General features: G+C 49.2%; 1 pseudogene; it reads right to left on the reverse strand.

Moving 5' to 3' along the window:
• LOC124019608 overlaps positions 1–17,601 on the reverse strand; it is a 95,072-nt pseudogene that overhangs the window by 73,640 nt on the left and 3,831 nt on the right.

The raw sequence follows: 17,601 nt of genomic DNA on the forward strand, positions 1-17,601 counted from the left end.
GAAAGGAAGGAGAGAGAGAAAGGAAGGAGAGAGAGAAAGGAAGGAGAGAGAGAAAGGAAGGAGAGAGAGAAAGGAAGGAGAGAGAGAAAGGAAGGAGAGAGAGAAAGGAAGGAGAGAGAGAAAGGAAGGAGAGAGAGAAAGGAAGGAGAGAGAGAAAGGAAGAGAGAGAGAAAGGAAGGAGAGAGAGAAGGAAGGAGAGAGAGAGAAAGGAAGGAGAGAGAGAAAGGAAGGAGAGAGAAAGAGGAAGGAGAGAGAGAAAGGAAGGAGAGAGAGAAAGGAAGGAGAGAGAGAAAGGAGGAGAGGAAGGAGAGAGAGAGGAAGAGGAGAGAGAAAGGAAGGAGAGAGAAAGGAAGGAGAGAGAAAGGAAGGAGAGAGAAAGGAAGGAGAGAGAAAGGAAGGAGAGAGAAAGGAAGGAGAGAGAGAGGAAGGAGAGAGAGAGGAAGGAAGAGAGAGAGAGGAAGGAGAGAGAGGAAGGAAGAGAGAGAGAGGAAGGAGAGAGAAAGGAAGGAGAGAGAGAAGGAAGGAGAGAGAGAGGAAGGAGAGAGAGAGGAGGAGGAGAGAGAGGAAGGAGAGAGAGAGGAAGGAGAGAGAAAGGAAGGAGAAAGGAGAGGGGTATGGACCTTGTCCTGCGAATTCATGGTTCTCTCTGAACAAGGGAAGGAGGGAACAGCTGTTGTTTTCCATGATGCATTCCATGTACAAATATCCTGCTACACAAACATCAGTCTGGGTGTTACCTTAACAATCTGGATGCCCAGTGAGTCATCGTCAGGGTTACTGCGTTCGTTGAAAGCGAAGCGCAGAGTTTTGTCCCAGTCGATAGAGATACTGTGGAGGTACTGATCAGCTAGAGTCAGCCATACCTGGAGAACACATAGTATTCATATACAGTTATACTGTACACACTAGTGCTTAGACGACACACAGTAAAGAGTCCTGACAGAGGAGAGACACACAGTAAAGAGTCCTGACAGAGGAGAGACGCACAGTAAAGAGTCCTGACAGAGGAGAGACGCACAGTAAAGAGTCCTGACAGAGGAGAGACGCACAGTAAAGAGTCCTGACAGAGGAGAGACGCACAGTAAAGAGTCCTGACAGAGGAGAGACGCACAGTAAAGAGTCCTGACAGAGGAGAGACGCACAGTAAAGAGTCCTGACAGAGGAGAGACGCACAGTAAAGAGTCCTGACAGAGGAGAGACGCACAGTAAAGAGTCCTGACAGAGGAGAGACGCACAGTAAAGAGTCCTGACAGAGGAGAGACGCACAGTAAAGAGTCCTGACAGAGGAGAGACGCACAGTAAAGAGTCCTGACAGAGGAGAGACGCACAGTAAAGAGTCCTGACAGAGGAGAGACGCACAGTAAAGAGTCCTGACAGAGGAGAGACAGTAAAGAGTCCTGACAGAGGAGAGACACACAGTAGAGAGTCCTGACAGAGGAGAGACACAGTAAAGAGTCCTGACAGAGGAGAGACACACAGTAAAGAGTCCTGACAGAGGAGAGACACACAGTAAAGAGTCCTGCCCAATTTGTAAGTCGCTCTGGATAAGAGCGTCTGCTAAATGACTTAAATGTAAATGTAAATGTCTGACAGAGGAGAGACACACAGTAAAGAGTCCTGACAGAGGAGAGACACACAGTAAAGAGTCCTGACAGAGGAGAGACACACAGTAAAGAGTCCTGACAGAGGAGAGAGACACAGTAAAGAGTCCTGACAGAGGAGAGAGACACAGTAAAGAGTCCTGACAGAGGAGAGAGACACAGTAAAGAGTCCTGACAGAGGAGAGACACACAGTAAAGAGTCCTGACAGAGGAGAGACACACAGTAAAGAGTCCTGACAGAGGAGAGACACACAGTAAAGAGTCCTGACAGAGGAGAGACACACAGTAAAGAGTCCTGACAGAGGAGACACACAGTAAAGAGTCCTGACAGAGGAGACACACAGTAAAGAGTCCTGACAGAGGAGAGACACAGTAAAGAGTCCTGACAGAGGAGAGACACACAGTAAAGAGTCCTGACAGAGGAGAGACACAGTAAAGAGTCCTGACAGAGAAGAGACATACAGTAAAGAGTCCTGACAGAGTAGAGACACAGTAAAGAGTCCTGACAGAGTAGAGACACAGTAAAGAGTCCTGACAGAGTAGAGACACAGTAAAGAGTCTCCACCTGGCTCATGCACAGGTATTTCCATGGTAACAGACAAATCTACAGCCATCAAAATAGAGACACAGTAAAGAGTCCTGGCTGGCCAGACACAGTAAAGAGTCTCCTGGGACCTCTGGCTGGCCATGAATAAACACCAATCAATTTCCATGGTAACAGACAAATCTACAGCCATCAAAATACTGCTTGTCCTGCACATCTGATGGGACCTCTGGCTGGCCAGTCAGAATAAACACCAATCAACTGGGACCTCTGGCTGGCCAGTCAGAATAAACACCAATCAACTGGGACCTCTGGCTGGCCAGTCAGAATAAACACCAATCAACTGGGACCTCTGGCTGGCCAGTCAGAATAAACACCAATCAACTGGGACCCTGGACAGTCAGAATAAACACCAATCAACTGGGACCGCTGGCTGGCCAGTCAGAATAAACACCACTAGAGAGATGGGAGGAACTATCACATCTGTTATATCAGTAGCACTACTATGACGTACCCTCTTCCTCCACTCTTTAGGGATGCCTGTAGGAAGTCTGACCACAGCCTTCAGAGCATCATACCACTGGGGAGAGAGAGAACACACAGATCAGATTCCCACAGATCAGATTCCCACAGATCAGATTCCCACAGATCAGATTCCCATAAATGTGATACACAGACACCTGAAACTGGGCTAAAGATGGGACACGACCATACTGACCTGTTGGAAGCCGTTCTTGCCCAGAGAAGGTTCGATGGTGAACTTTAACCTGGTGTCCACTCCTACAGAGAACAACGTACAGACTGAAGAACTCCACAATAGCAGAACGGTCAGTCACCACACACACGCTCTCTGACGAGGCCTACTGACTAATCAGGTACATACTATCATCAGTCTAAGTACAGTGACATGGCGGGGAGGAAAATAAGCACGTCCATTACTAATGACGTCACTGCTATCCGTGCGCACCTGGGCTAAACAAACCACATGTAGTGACGTCACTGCTATCCGTGTGCACCTGGGCTAAACAAATCACATGTAATGACGTCACTGCTATCCGTGTGCACCTGGGCTAAACAAATCACATGTAATGACGTCACTGCTATCCGTGTGCACCTGGGCTAAACAAATCACATGTAATGAAACATGGCGATGTGGAAATATATTAGTGACAATGACTTTGCGTTCTTCCAATGATTTACTCTTAATCTGTTTTTCAGCACCACCGAACAGCTGTGAGGTCTAGGCTCTCTGGGGCTATTCATTAAGCCAATTCGGGTGCAAAACGCTTCTTAAAACGGGAGCAAACATAACTAAAACAGGGTGGCATCTACCCGGATTTGTCCAATAAAAACTATCGTTTTGCTCCGTTTGGTTCTTAAACGGTAAACGTTTCCATGACGAATTCGCCCCTGGTTGTGTTTTATTAGATGTTGCTGTCCGCCACTGTGGTGCTGAATCCATTTCCGGTTTCGCTCTCGAGTTACACTACAACAGGTCTTAACTACCACAACCTGACGCTCTGAAACTCACACAACGGAAGTAACGAAACTATAACCCAGATCAGAGCATGCTTAAATGAAACACACGGGAAAGAGAATGATTCAGACTGAACCCGTTCCTCCAGCCCTAACCTGTCTGGCGGCCAGCCAGCGACCACACAGCCGCCATTTGCCCCGCTCTGCACGGCTTCATACTACCAGCTCATACCGGTCTCTCTAACGCTCCCCAACTACACTAACCTTTTATACCGTTTAGAGTACAGCTCCAACCTGGGTCTCTCTGAGCGCTGTCTGTTTCCTCCATGTTGAGATCTGGTCAGGTCTTCTATAGCTGGTCAGCTGCTGGCCACCAGAGTCGCCCCCGACACTGTGTTTACATTACACCCTCCTCCTAGAGATAGATATGACTAGACCTATGGGCTAGGCTACATGTAGCTAGGCTACATCGGACAGCAGCATCCAATACAAGACGACATGAAGGAATTCAACTACAGGGCTTTAGTTATATCAGTCCTATCAGCCCTAACACAAGGTTGACGGGGAATCACATGAATGAAACGCCTTGTAAACTATCGGCATGATTTCAGAACCACAATGAATGAACAACCCCCATGACGCCTCCACAACTAGCAGTGACATGTTATTCTGTACAGACAAGACCACAGCGCTCCTCCCCTGAGACAGAAACAAACAGAGTATCAATCAGGCCGGAGCTGAACAGGCTCCGTTCGGTCACCTGGCTCGAGCGTGCAGAGCAGACGGGGCGCTCTCCGGGAGATTCCGTTCCTTTTCTTCAGGACGTTACTGATGATGTTACCGACACCGCTCGAACCCTGCCGCAACACACACGGCCCAGACCGAGCCCTCCTCCCCGCGTTAAACCGGGCCTGCTTCATTTCCCAATCAAATCGAAACACGCACCGTGGAGCCTAAAAGTAATTGTCGGTAAACTACATTAATGTTTATTCCCCTTTGTGCGCTGCATCAATCTAAAAATGTCCCTTATTCCCTCCGTCCCACGCGAATCCCGTTACCCAGCTGCTCCACGACAGCCCGACGTCTTCCACGGAGCAGAGAGGTTGATCAATCACATTGATCTTTCCGTCTCCGGTCCAACCCAAGAACTGTCAACAGTCTCGCGCACACAAGAAATGGCCTTGATGTCCGATCCATCCAGGAGCAAATCGCGCGCAATTATGCCTTTAAAACATTGATTCAAGAGTTGCTAGAAGATATAGATCTGTCTTAATCGATGATCAGTTGTCCCTCTAACCATAAGGAGGAGATGCGGCTCTGCAGCGGTCTCAGGAGCTGCTGCCCCGGTATACACCCCTACCCAGCGTCACAGGGAGGGAGGGATGGATGCGGTATGGTGGCAGGAGGAGAAGAAAGCCGTGATGAAGTAATGTGAAGGGAGGGGTGGAGAGGGGAAGCTCGGCAGAGCAACAACCCCAAAAAGAGAGCCATTGTGAATGGAGAGACAGTCATCGCTGCTACATCACTAGATAACAAGGCATGTCTCAGCCAGATGACTTCAGGTAGAGGTACTGTAACATGCTGCTGGTCCTGTGAGAAGACAAGTCCCACTTTACACTGTTACTACATACACTTTACCTCCATGGTAGGTGCCATGTTGATCCCTGTTACTACATAGACTTTACCTCCATGGTAGGTGCCATGTTGATCCCTGTTACTACATACACTTTACCTCCATGGTAGGTGCCATGTTGATCCCTGTTACTACATAGACTTTACCTCCATGGTAGGTGTCATGCTGCATGCTGATCCCTGTTACTACATAGACTTTACCTCCATGGTAGGTGTCATGTTGATCCCTGTTACTACATACACTTTACCTCCATGGTAGGTGCCATGTTGATCCCTGTTACTACATAGACTTTACCTCCATTTTACATTTACATTACATTTACATTTAAGTCATTTAGCAGACGCTCTTATCCAGAGCGACTTACAAATTGGTGCATTCACCTTATGACATCCAGTGGAACAGCCACTTTACAATAGTGCATCTAAATCTTTTAAGGGGGGGGGTGAGAAGGATTACTTTATCCTATCCTAGGTATTCCTTAAAGAGGTGGGGTTTCAGGTGTCTCCGGAAGGTGGTGATTGACTCCGCTGTCCTGGCGTTGTGAGGGAGTTTGTTCCACCATTGGGGGGCCAGAGCAGCGAACAGTTTTGACCTCCATGGTAGGCGCCGCCATGCTGCATGTTGATCCCTGTTACTACATAGACTTTACCTCCATGGTAGGTGTCATGTTGATCCCTGTTACTACATACACTATACCTCCATGGTAGGTGCCATGCTGCATGTTGATCAAACAGAGAAGGACATGTAGAAAAGTGAGCTGTAAGAATGGAGTAACCAGATGTACAGATCCTGCACTTGCTTGTCTACAGTTCCACATCTACTGTAGATCATGGAGCCCTGCTGGAAAGTACTGTGTGAAAACAACCAATCCAAGCAGACTTAGATCCCCGTCTGGGTGGGGGCACTGGGCAGGATATTGAGGAATGGTGATGGTAGGTTAAATATGGTGCTGAGACGTGGAACATGCTAGTCTACTCAGCTCTCTGGGGGAAACACCCATACCACTTCCAGGTTAATAAGAGCAAACCTGCACAGCCAACATCCATCCACCCTGACGACAATGACATCACCAACTGAAGGGGGGCAAACATCCATCCACCCTGAAGACAATGACATCACCAACTGAAGGGGGGCAAACAATCCATCCATCCTCCCTGAAGACAATGACATCACCAACTGAAGGGGGGCAAACATCCATCCACCCTGAAGACAATGACATCACCAACTGAAGGGGGGGGGGGACATCCATCCATCCACCCTGAAGACAATGACATCACCAACTGAAGGGGGGCAAACATCCATCCACCCTGAAGACAATGACATCACCAACTGAAAGGGGGAACATCCATCCACCCTGAAGACAATGACATCACCAACTGGGGGGCAAACATCCATCCACCCTGAAGACAATGACATCACCAACTGAAGGGGGGGCAAACATCCATCCACCCTGAAGACAATGACATCACCAACTGAAGGGGGGCAAACATCCATCCACCCTGAAGACAATGACATCACCAACTGAAGGGGGGCAAACATCCATCCACCCTGAAGACAATGACATCACCAACTGAAGGGGGGGGGACAAACATCCATCCACCCTGAAGACAATGACATCACCAACTGAAGGGGGGCAAACATCCATCCACCCTGAAGACAATGACATCACCAACTGAAGGGGGGGGACATCACCAACTGAAACATCCATCCTCCCTGAAGACAATGACATCACCAACTGAAGGGGGGCAAACATCCATCCTCCCTGAAGACAATGACATCACCAACTGAAGGGGGGGCAAACATCCATCCTCCCTGAAGACAATGACATCACCAACTGAAGGGGGGCAAACATCCATCCACCCTGAAGACAATGACATCACCAACTGAAGGGGGGCAAACATCCATCCACCCTGAAGACAATGACATCACCAACTGAAGGGGGGCAAACATCCATCCACCCTGAAGACAATGACATCACCAACTGAAGGGGGCAAACATCCATCCACCCTGAAGACAATGACATCACCAACTGAAGGGGGGGACAAACATCCATCCACCCTGAAGACAATGACATCACCAACTGAAGGGGGGCAAACATCCATCCACCCTGAAGACAATGACATCACCAACTGAAGGGGGGCAAACATCCATCCACCCTGAAGACAATGACATCACCAACTGAAGGGGGGCAAACATCCATCACACCCTGAAGACAATGACATCACCAACTGAAGGGGGGCAAACATCCATCCACCCTGAAGACAATGACATCACCAACTGAAGGGGGGGAACATCCATCCACCCTGAAGACAATGACATCACCAACTGAAGGGGGGAACATCCATCCACCCTGAAGACAATGACATCACCAACTGAAGGGGGGGAACATCCATCCACCCTGAAGACAATGACATCACCAACTGAAGGGGGGCAAACATCCATCCACCCTGAAGACAATGACATCACCAACTGAAGGGGGGCAAACATCCATCCACCCTGAAGACAATGACATCACCAACTGAAGGGGGGGGCAAACATCCATCCACCCTGAAGACAATGACATCACCAACTGAAGGGGGGCAAACATCCATCCACCCTGAAGACAATGACATCACCAACTGAAGGGGGGCAAACATCCATCCACCCTGAAGACAATGACATCACCAACTGAAGGGGCAAACATCCATCCACCCTGAAGACAATGACATCACCAACTGAAGGGGGGGGGCAAACATCCATCCACCCTGAAGACAATGACATCACCAACTGAAGGGGGGAACATCCATCCACATCCATCATCACCCTGAAGACAATGACATCACCAACTGAAGGGGGGCAAACATCCATCCACCCTGAAGACAATGACATCACCAACTGAAGGGGGGGGAACATCCATCCATCCCCTGAAGACAATGACATCACCAACTGAAGGGGGGGAACATCCATCCACCCTGAAGACAATGACATCACCAACTGAAGGGGGGAACATCCATCCACCCTGAAGACAATGACATCACCAACTGAAGGGGGGGGGGCAAACATCCATCCACCCTGAAGACAATGACATCACCAACTGAAGGGGGGAACATCCATCCACCCTGAAGACAATGACATCACCAACTGAAGGGGGGAACATCCATCCACCCTGAAGACAATGACATCACCAACTGAAGGGGGGACATCCATCCACCCTGAAGACAATGACATCACCAACTGAAGGGGACAAACATCCATCCACCCTGAAGACAATGACATCACCAACTGAAGGGAAGGGGGCAAACATCCATCCACCCTGAAGACAATGACATCACCAACTGAAGGGGGGCAAACATCCATCCACCCTGAAGACAATGACATCACCAACTGAAGGGGGGACAAACATCCATCCTCCCTGAAGACAATGACATCACCAACTGAAGGGGGGGAAACATCCATCACCCTGAAGACAATGACATCACCAACTGAAGGGGGGGCAAACATCCATCCTCCCTGAAGACAATGACATCACCAACTGAAGGGGGGCAAACATCCATCCACCCTGAAGACAATGACATCACCAACTGAAGGGGGGGCAAACATCCATCCTCCCTGAAGACAATGACATCACCAACTGAAGGGGGGAACATCCATCCTCCCTGAAGACAATGACATCACCAACTGAAGGGGGGGACATCACATCCATCCACCCTGAAGACAATGACATCACCAACTGAAGGGGGGAACATCCATCCTCCCTGAAGACAATGACATCACCAACTGAAGGGGGGAACATCCATCCACCCTGAAGACAATGACATCACCAACTGAAGGGGGGCAAACATCCATCCACCCTGAAGACAATGACATCACCAACTGAAGGGGGGGGCAAACATCCATCCACCCTGAAGACAATGACATCACCAACTGAAGGGGGGGGGACAAACATCCATCCACCCTGAAGACAATGACATCACCAACTGAAGGGGGGGGGCAAACATCCATCCACCCTGAAGACAATGACATCACCAACTGAAGGGGGGGAACATCCATGAAGACCATCACCAACTGAAGGGGGGAACATCCATCCACCCTGAAGACAATGACATCACCAACTGAAGGGGGCGACCCTGAAGACAATGACATCACCAACTGAAGGGGGACATCCATCCACCCTGAAGACAATGACATCACCAACTGAAGGGGGAAACATCCATCCACCCTGAAGGACACCCTGGGCAAACATCCACCCTGAAGACTGACATCACCAACTGGGGGAACATCCATCCACCCAAGACAATGACATCACCAACTGAGGGGAACATCCATCCACCCTGAAGACAATGACATCACCAACTGAAGGGGGGCAAACATCCATCCACCCTGAAGACAATGACATCACCAACTGAAGGGGGGGAACATCCATCCACCCTGAAGACAATGACATCACCAACTGAAGGGGGAACATCCATCCACCCTGAAGACAATGACATCACCAACTGAAGGGGGGAACATCCATCCACCCTGAAGACAATGACATCACCAACTGAAGGGGGGAACATCCATCCACCCTGAAGACAATGACATCACCAACTGAAGGGGGGACATCCATCCACCCTGAAGACAATGACATCACCAACTGAAGGGGGGGACATCCATCCACCCTGAAGACAATGACATCACCAACTGAAGGGGGGGACATCCATCCACCCTGAAGACAATGACATCACCAACTGAAGGGGGCAAACATCCATCCTCCCTGAAGACAATGACATCACCAACTGAAGGGGGGGGGGAACATCCATCCACCCTGAAGACAATGACATCACCAACTGAAGGGGGGGGAACATCCATCCACCCTGAAGACAATGACATCACCAACTGAAGGGGGGAACATCCATCCACCCTGAAGACAATGACATCACCAACTGAAGGGGGGGGGAACATCCATCCACCCTGAAGACAATGACATCACCAACTGAAGGGGGAAACATCCACAATCCTGAAGGGGGGAACATCCATCCACCCTGAAGACAATGACATCACCAACTGAAGGGGGGAACATCCATCCACCCTGAAGACAATGACATCACCAACTGAAGGGGGGAACATCCATCCACCCTGAAGACAATGACATCACCAACTGAAGGGGGGAACATCCATCCACCCTGAAGACAATGACATCACCAACTGAAGGGGGGAACATCCATCCACCCTGAAGACAATGACATCACCAACACCAACTGAAGACAATGACATCACCAACTGAAGGGGGGAACATCCATCCACCCTGAAGACAATGACATCACCAACTGAAGGGGGGAACTCATTTAGGCTTGTCATAACAAAGGGATCGAATACTTATGACAAGACATTTAAGCTTTTCATTAAGTAATTTGTAAAACATTTAAAAAGCATAATCCCGCTGACATTATGGCGTATTGTGTGTGGTAGGCGACAATGCGGCTGCGCACTTCCTCCTGGACTGCTGGTTTAACGCCATGCTGCACGCAGAGACGCAAGAGACGGAAATTCACTCCATCAGTTTTGCAGATCAACCATTTTTTCTGTGATCAAATCAACATAATAAAATCAGGCCCTTTTCAATGAAACAAACCTAAACAAATGTAACTTCGCTAGATTGAATCTGTGATGTTTTTGTAGGCAGAGCCAGAGCGCAACTCTATTGGTGGGGATTGTCCATCAGCGGTCTACCCATCACCAGCGAGTGAATGCGCTATTCAGACCAGTGCACTATCGTCGATATTCTTTGTTAGTTTGCGAGTTATTAGCCCAAGTATAGATAAGTATCAGCAATGGGGAGTTACTGCTTCCAAAACACGCGTCGGCTACATTTCAAGCAGTCTGAAAAGACAGTCGACGTAAACAAGCGTATGTCTTAAAGGGGCAGTGTTGTATTTTGAGACAGGCTTGAATATGCAAATAAGCCAATAGGCGGAAGTGTAGCCTACAATGTCGTCTACTTTACTGCATGGTAATAACAATACATTTAATTTTGTAACGTGGTTTCTCGCGTCATACAACACAATACAATTCACAGACCCATGGTGTTAAAGATCAAGTAAAATCTATCATTAATGTCAAGCTCATGCAATGAAGGCCTGAATTGAACACCACATAGACTACTGTAGGCCATAGAAATCAGAAGCTATTGCCATGTGAAAATGTTATGGGATTTGTTCCATTGGTTTTGTTGGTAGGACTACATTATGCTCAAATAGCCACAATAACCTATTGGCTACTGAACAGCCTATTGGCTACTGAAACTGTAAGGGTACAGCCTATTGGCTACTGTCTAAAACTAAGGGCACAGCCTATTGGCTACTGAAACTGTAAGGGTACAGCCTATTGGCTACTGTCTAAAACTGTAAGGGCACAGCCTATTGGCTACTGTCTAAAACTAAGGGCACAGCCTATTGGCTACTGTCTACAACTGTAAGGGCACAGCCTATTGGCTACTGTCTACAACTGTAAGGGCACAGCCTATTGGCTACTGTCTACAACGGTAAGGGCACAGCCTATTGGCTACTGTCTACAACGGTAAGGGCACAGCCTATTGGCTATTGTCTAAAACTGTAAGGGCACAGCCTATTGGCTACTGAAACTAAGGGCATAGCCTATTGGCTACTGTTTAAAACTGTAAGGGTACAGCCTATTGGCTACTGTCTAAACGGTAAGGGTACAGCCTATTGGCTAATGTCTAACACTGTAAGGGCACAGCCTATTGGCTACTGAAACTAAGGGTACAGCCTATTGGCTACTGTCTAAAACTGTCAGGGTACAGCCTATAGGCTACTGAAACTGTAAATGTACAGCCTATTGGCTACTGTCTAAAACTGTAAGGGCACAGCCTATTGGCTACTGTCTAAAACTGTAAGAGCACAGCCTATTGGCTACTGTCTAAAACTGTAAGGGCACAGCCTATTGGCTACTGAATCTGTAATGGTACAGCCTATTGGCTACTGTCTAAAACTAAGGGCACAGCCTATTGGCTACTGAAACTGTAAGGGTACAGCCTATTGGCTACTGAAACTGTAAGGGCACAGCCTATTGGCTACTGTCTAAAACTAAGGGCACAGCCTATTGGCTACTGAAACTGTAAGGGCACAGCCTATTGGCTACTGTCTAAAACTGTAAGGGCACAGCCTATTGGCTACTGTCTAAAACTAAGGGCACAGCCTATTGGCTACTGTCTACAACTGTAAGGGCACAGCCTATTGGCTACTGTCTACAACGGTAAGGGCACAGCCTATTGGCTACTGTCTAAAACTGTAAGGGCACAGCCTATTGGCTACTGAAACTAAGGGCAAAGCCTATTGGCTACTGTCTACAACTGTAAGGGCACAGCCTATTGGCTACTGAAACTAAGGGCATAGCCTATTGGCTACTGTCTAAAACTGTAAGGGTACAGCCTATTGGCTACTGTCTAAACGGTAAGGGTACAGCCTATTGGCTAATGTCTAACACTGTAAGGGCACAGCCTATTGGCTACTGTCTAAAACTGTAAGGGCACAGCCTATTGGCTACTGAATCTGTAAGGGTACAGCCTATTGGCTACTGAAACTGTAAGGGTACAGCCTATTGGCTACTGAAACTGTAAATGTACAGCCTATTGGCTACTGTCTAAAACTGTAAGGGCACAGCCTATTGGCTACTGTCTAAAACTGTCAGGGTACAGCCTATAGGCTACTGAAACTGTAAGGGTACAGCCTATTGGCTACTGAAACTGTAAATGTACAGCCTATTGGCTACTGTCTAAAACTGTAAGGGCACAGCCTATTGGCTACTGTCTAAAACTGTAAGAGCACAGCCTATTGGCTACTGTCTAAAACTGTAAGGGCACAGCCTATTGGCTACTGAAACTAAGGGCACAGCCTATTGGCTACTGAAACTAAGGGCACAGCCTATTGGCTACTGAAACTAAGGGCACAGCCTATTGGCTACTGTCTAAATGGTAAGGGTACAGCCTATTGGCTACTGTATAACACTGTAAGGGCACAGCCTATTGGCTACTGTCTAAAACTGTAAGGGCACAGCCTATTGGCTACTGTCTAAAACTGTAAGGGCACAGCCTATTGGCTACGGTCTACAACTGTAAGGGTACAGCCTATTGGCTGCTGTCTAAAACTGTAAGGGTACAGCCTATTGGCTACTGTCTAAAATTGTAAGGGTACAGCCTATTGGCTACTGTCTAACACTGTAAGGGCACAGCCTATTGGCTACTGAAACTAAGGGTACAGCCTATTGGCTACTGTCCAACACTGTAAGGGCAAAGCCTATTGGCTACTGTCTAAACTAACACAGGGAATAGGGAGCACGACACCACACAGGGAATAGGGAGCACGACACCACACAGGGAATAGGGAGCACGACACCACACAGGGAATAGGGAGCAGGACACCACACAGGGAATAGGGAGCACGACACCACACAGGGAATAGGGAGCACGACACCACACAGGGAATAGGGAGCACGACACCACACAGGGAATAGGGAGCACGACACCACACAGGGAATAGGGAGCACGACACCACACAGGGAATAGGGAGGACGACACCACACAGGGAATAGGGAGCACGACACCACACAGGGAATAGGGAGCACGACACCACACAGGGAATAGGGAGCACGACACCACACAGGGAATAGGGAGCACGACACCACACAGGGAATAGGGAGCACGACACCACACAGGGAATAGGGAGCACGACACCACACAGGGAATAGGGAGCACGACACCACACAGGGAATAGGGAGCACGACACCACACAGGGAATAGGGAGCACGACACCACACAGGGAATAGGGAGCACGACACCACACAGGGAATAGGGAGCACGACACCACACAGGGAATAGGGAGCACGACACCACACAGGGAATAGGGAGCACGACACTACACAGGGCGCCACCGCGTCTCCTTACTTCTCTTCTGGGACACGGCCTGCAGACAGGCGGTGATGATGTCATAGTTCTTCTGGAGCTTGTGACTGAGGCGGTCTCTCCTCTTCAGCTGGCGCAGCAGCTTGGCTGACTGGAGACCGGTCCTGTAGCGTACCTCTCCTATGATACAGCTCAACTCTTCTGGTGCTGAAACACAATATAGATATAGATATATAGAGCAGCTTGGCTGACTGGAAACCGGTCCTGTAGCGTACCTCTCCTATGATACAGCTCAACTCTTCTGGTGCTGAAACACAATATAGATATAGATATATAGAACAGCTTGACTGACTGGAGACAGGTCCTGTAGCGTACCTCTCCTATGATACAGCTCAACTCTTCTGGTGCTGAAACACAATATAGATATAGATATATAGAGCAGCTTGGTTGACTGGAGACCGGTCCTGTAGCTGGAACACTATAGATACTGTATATCAGCTCCTCAGAGTAGTAATAATAATCAGGCTGTCATGTATTTATTATGGATCCCCATTAGTTCCTGTCAAGGCAGCAGCTACTCTTCCTGGGGTTTATTATGGATCCCCATTAGGTCCTGCCAAGGCAGCAGCTACTCTTCCTGGGGTTTATTATGGATCCCCATTAGTTCCTGCCAAGGCAGCAGCTACTCTTCCTGGGGTTTATTATGGATCCCCATTAGTTCCTGCCAAGGCAGCAGCTACTCTTCCTGGGGTTTATTATGGATCCCCATTAGGTCCTGCCAAGGCAGCAGCTACTCTTCCTGGGGTTTATTATGGATCCCCATTAGTTCCTGCCAAGGCAGCAGCTACTCTTCCTGGGGTTTATTATGGATCCCCATTAGGTCCTGCCAAGGCAGCAGCTACTCTTCCTGGGGTTTATTATGGATCCCCATTAGTTCCTGCCAAGGCAGCAGCTACTCTTCCTGGGGTTGATTATGGATCCCCATTAGTTCCTGTCAAGGCAGCAGCTACTCTTCCTGGGGTTTATTATGGATCCCCATTAGTTCCTGCCAAGGCAGCAGCTACTCTTCCTGGGGTTTATTATGGATCCCCATTAGTTCCTGCCAAGGCAGCAGCTACTCTTCCTGGGGTTTATTATGGATCCCCATTAGTTCCTGCCAAGGCAGCAGCTACTCTTCCTGGGGTTTATTATGGATCCCCATTAGGTCCTGCCAAGGCAGCAGCTACTCTTCCTGGAGCCAGCAAAAATAAGGCAGTAATATACATTATAATACAATTTTTAAACATTAAAATGCATTTTATAACAGACAAAATACAATAAGTGTGTGGGAGTGAGTGACAGACTGGCAGTAGTAGCTGTAATGTGATTTTATGATTCAGAGTAATATTGGCCCGTCGTAGACCACGTTCCACAGTGTTTATGCAAGTAAAGCCATACCATACAAAAAATTAACAACATTTCAGTACAATATTATAAAATCGTTACAAATCATGTTCATATTACGTGGGATCTTTGTGTGTCCTTAAATGTATTATGCGAGATGGCCGTGGAAACGCCTATAAACACAAATACATTTATACAGACATTTATATTTGACCTTTATTTAACCAGGTAGGCTAGCTGAGAAGACCTTTATTTAACCAGGTAGGCTAGCTGAGAAGACCTTTATTTAACCAGGTAGGCTAGCTGAGAAGACCTTTATTTAACCAGGTAGGCTAGCTGAGAAGACTTTTATTTAACCAGGTAGGCTAGCTGAGAAGACCTTTATTTAACCAGGTAGGCTAGCTGAGAAGACCTTTATTTAACCAGGTAGGCTAGCTGAGAAGACCTTTATTTAACCAGGTAGGCTAGCTGAGAAGACCTTTATTTAACCAGGTAGGCTAGCTGAGAAGACCTTTATTTAACCAGGTAGGCTAGCTGAGAAGACCTTTATTTAAACAGGTAGGCTAGCTGAAGACCTTTATTTAACCAGGTAGGCTTGAGAAGACCTTTATTTAACCAGGTAGGCTAGCTGAGAAGAAGTCCTCATTTACAACTGCGACCTGGCCAAGATAAAGCTCAGATCAAATGTGGGAGTCACATGATGATAAGGTGTGCAGTCCTCCCACTACGGCCATGTCGTTTCTTAGGCTACAGATTCAAATACATGATGATCAACTTCACAGGGTGTTCAAAGTGCACGCTATGAGTTTGATGCCGATTTTCAATAAACAGAGAGTCTCGTGACATGATGATCGACTGCAGTTTGACTAATACAATATTCTCGCTCTCATCCAAAATAATCTCATCATCTAGGCTAAACTCCCCACCACTGTACCCTAGAGCTGGACCACCCCCCACCCCCCCCCCCCACTGTACCCTAGAGCTGGACTCCCCACCCTAGAGCTGGACCCCCCACTGTACCCTAGAGCTGGACTCCCCACCCTAGAGCTGGACTCCCCCCACCCTAGAGCTGGACTCCCCACCCCACCCTAGAGCTGGACTCCCCACCCCACCCTAGAGCTGGACTCCCCACCACCCTAGAGCTGGACTCCCCACCACCCTAGAGCTGGACACCCCCACCACCCTAGAGCTGGACACCCCCACCACCCTAGAGCTGGACACCCCCACCACCCTAGAGCTGGATACACCCCCACCCTAGAGCTGGATACCCACCCTAGAGCTGGATACCCACCCACCCTAGAGCTGGACACCCACCCTAGAGCTGGACACCCACCCTAGAGCTGGACACCCACCCTAGAGCTGGACTCCCCCCCCCACTGTACCCTAGAGCTGGACTCCCCACCACCACTGTACCCTAGAGCTGGACTCCCCACCACCCTAGAGCTGGACTCCCCACCACCCTAGAGCTGGACTCCCCACCACCCTAGAGCTGGACTCCCCACCACCCTAGAGCTGGACTCCCCACCACCCTAGAGCTGGACTCCCCACCACCCTAGAGCTGGACTCCCCACCACCCTAGAGCTGGACTCCCCACCACCCTAGAGCTGGACTCCCCACCACCCTAGAGCTGGACTCCCCACCACCCTAGAGCTGGACTCCCCACCACCCTAGAGCTGGACTCCCCACCACCCTAGAGCTGGACTCCCCACCACCCTAGAGCTGGACTCCCCACCACCCTAGAGCTGGACTCCCCACCACCCTAGAGCTGGACTCCCCACCACCCTAGAGCTGGACTCCCCACCACCCTAGAGCTGGACTCCCCACCACCCTAGAGCTGGACTCCCCACCACCCTAGAGCTGGACTCCCCACCACCCTAGAGCTGGACTCCCCACCACCCTAGAGCTGGACTCCCCACCACCCTAGAGCTGGACTCCCCACCACCCTAGAGCTGGACTCCCCACCACCCTAGAGCTGGACTCCCCACCACCCTAGAGCTGGACTCCCCACCACCCTAGAGCTGGACTCCCCACCACCCTAGAGCTGGACTCCCCACCACCCTAGAGCTGGACTCCCCACCACCCTAGA

This window comes from Oncorhynchus gorbuscha, unplaced genomic scaffold (genome assembly GCF_021184085.1).
Source record: "Oncorhynchus gorbuscha isolate QuinsamMale2020 ecotype Even-year unplaced genomic scaffold, OgorEven_v1.0 Un_scaffold_639, whole genome shotgun sequence".
Taxonomy (NCBI): domain Eukaryota; kingdom Metazoa; phylum Chordata; class Actinopteri; order Salmoniformes; family Salmonidae; genus Oncorhynchus; species Oncorhynchus gorbuscha.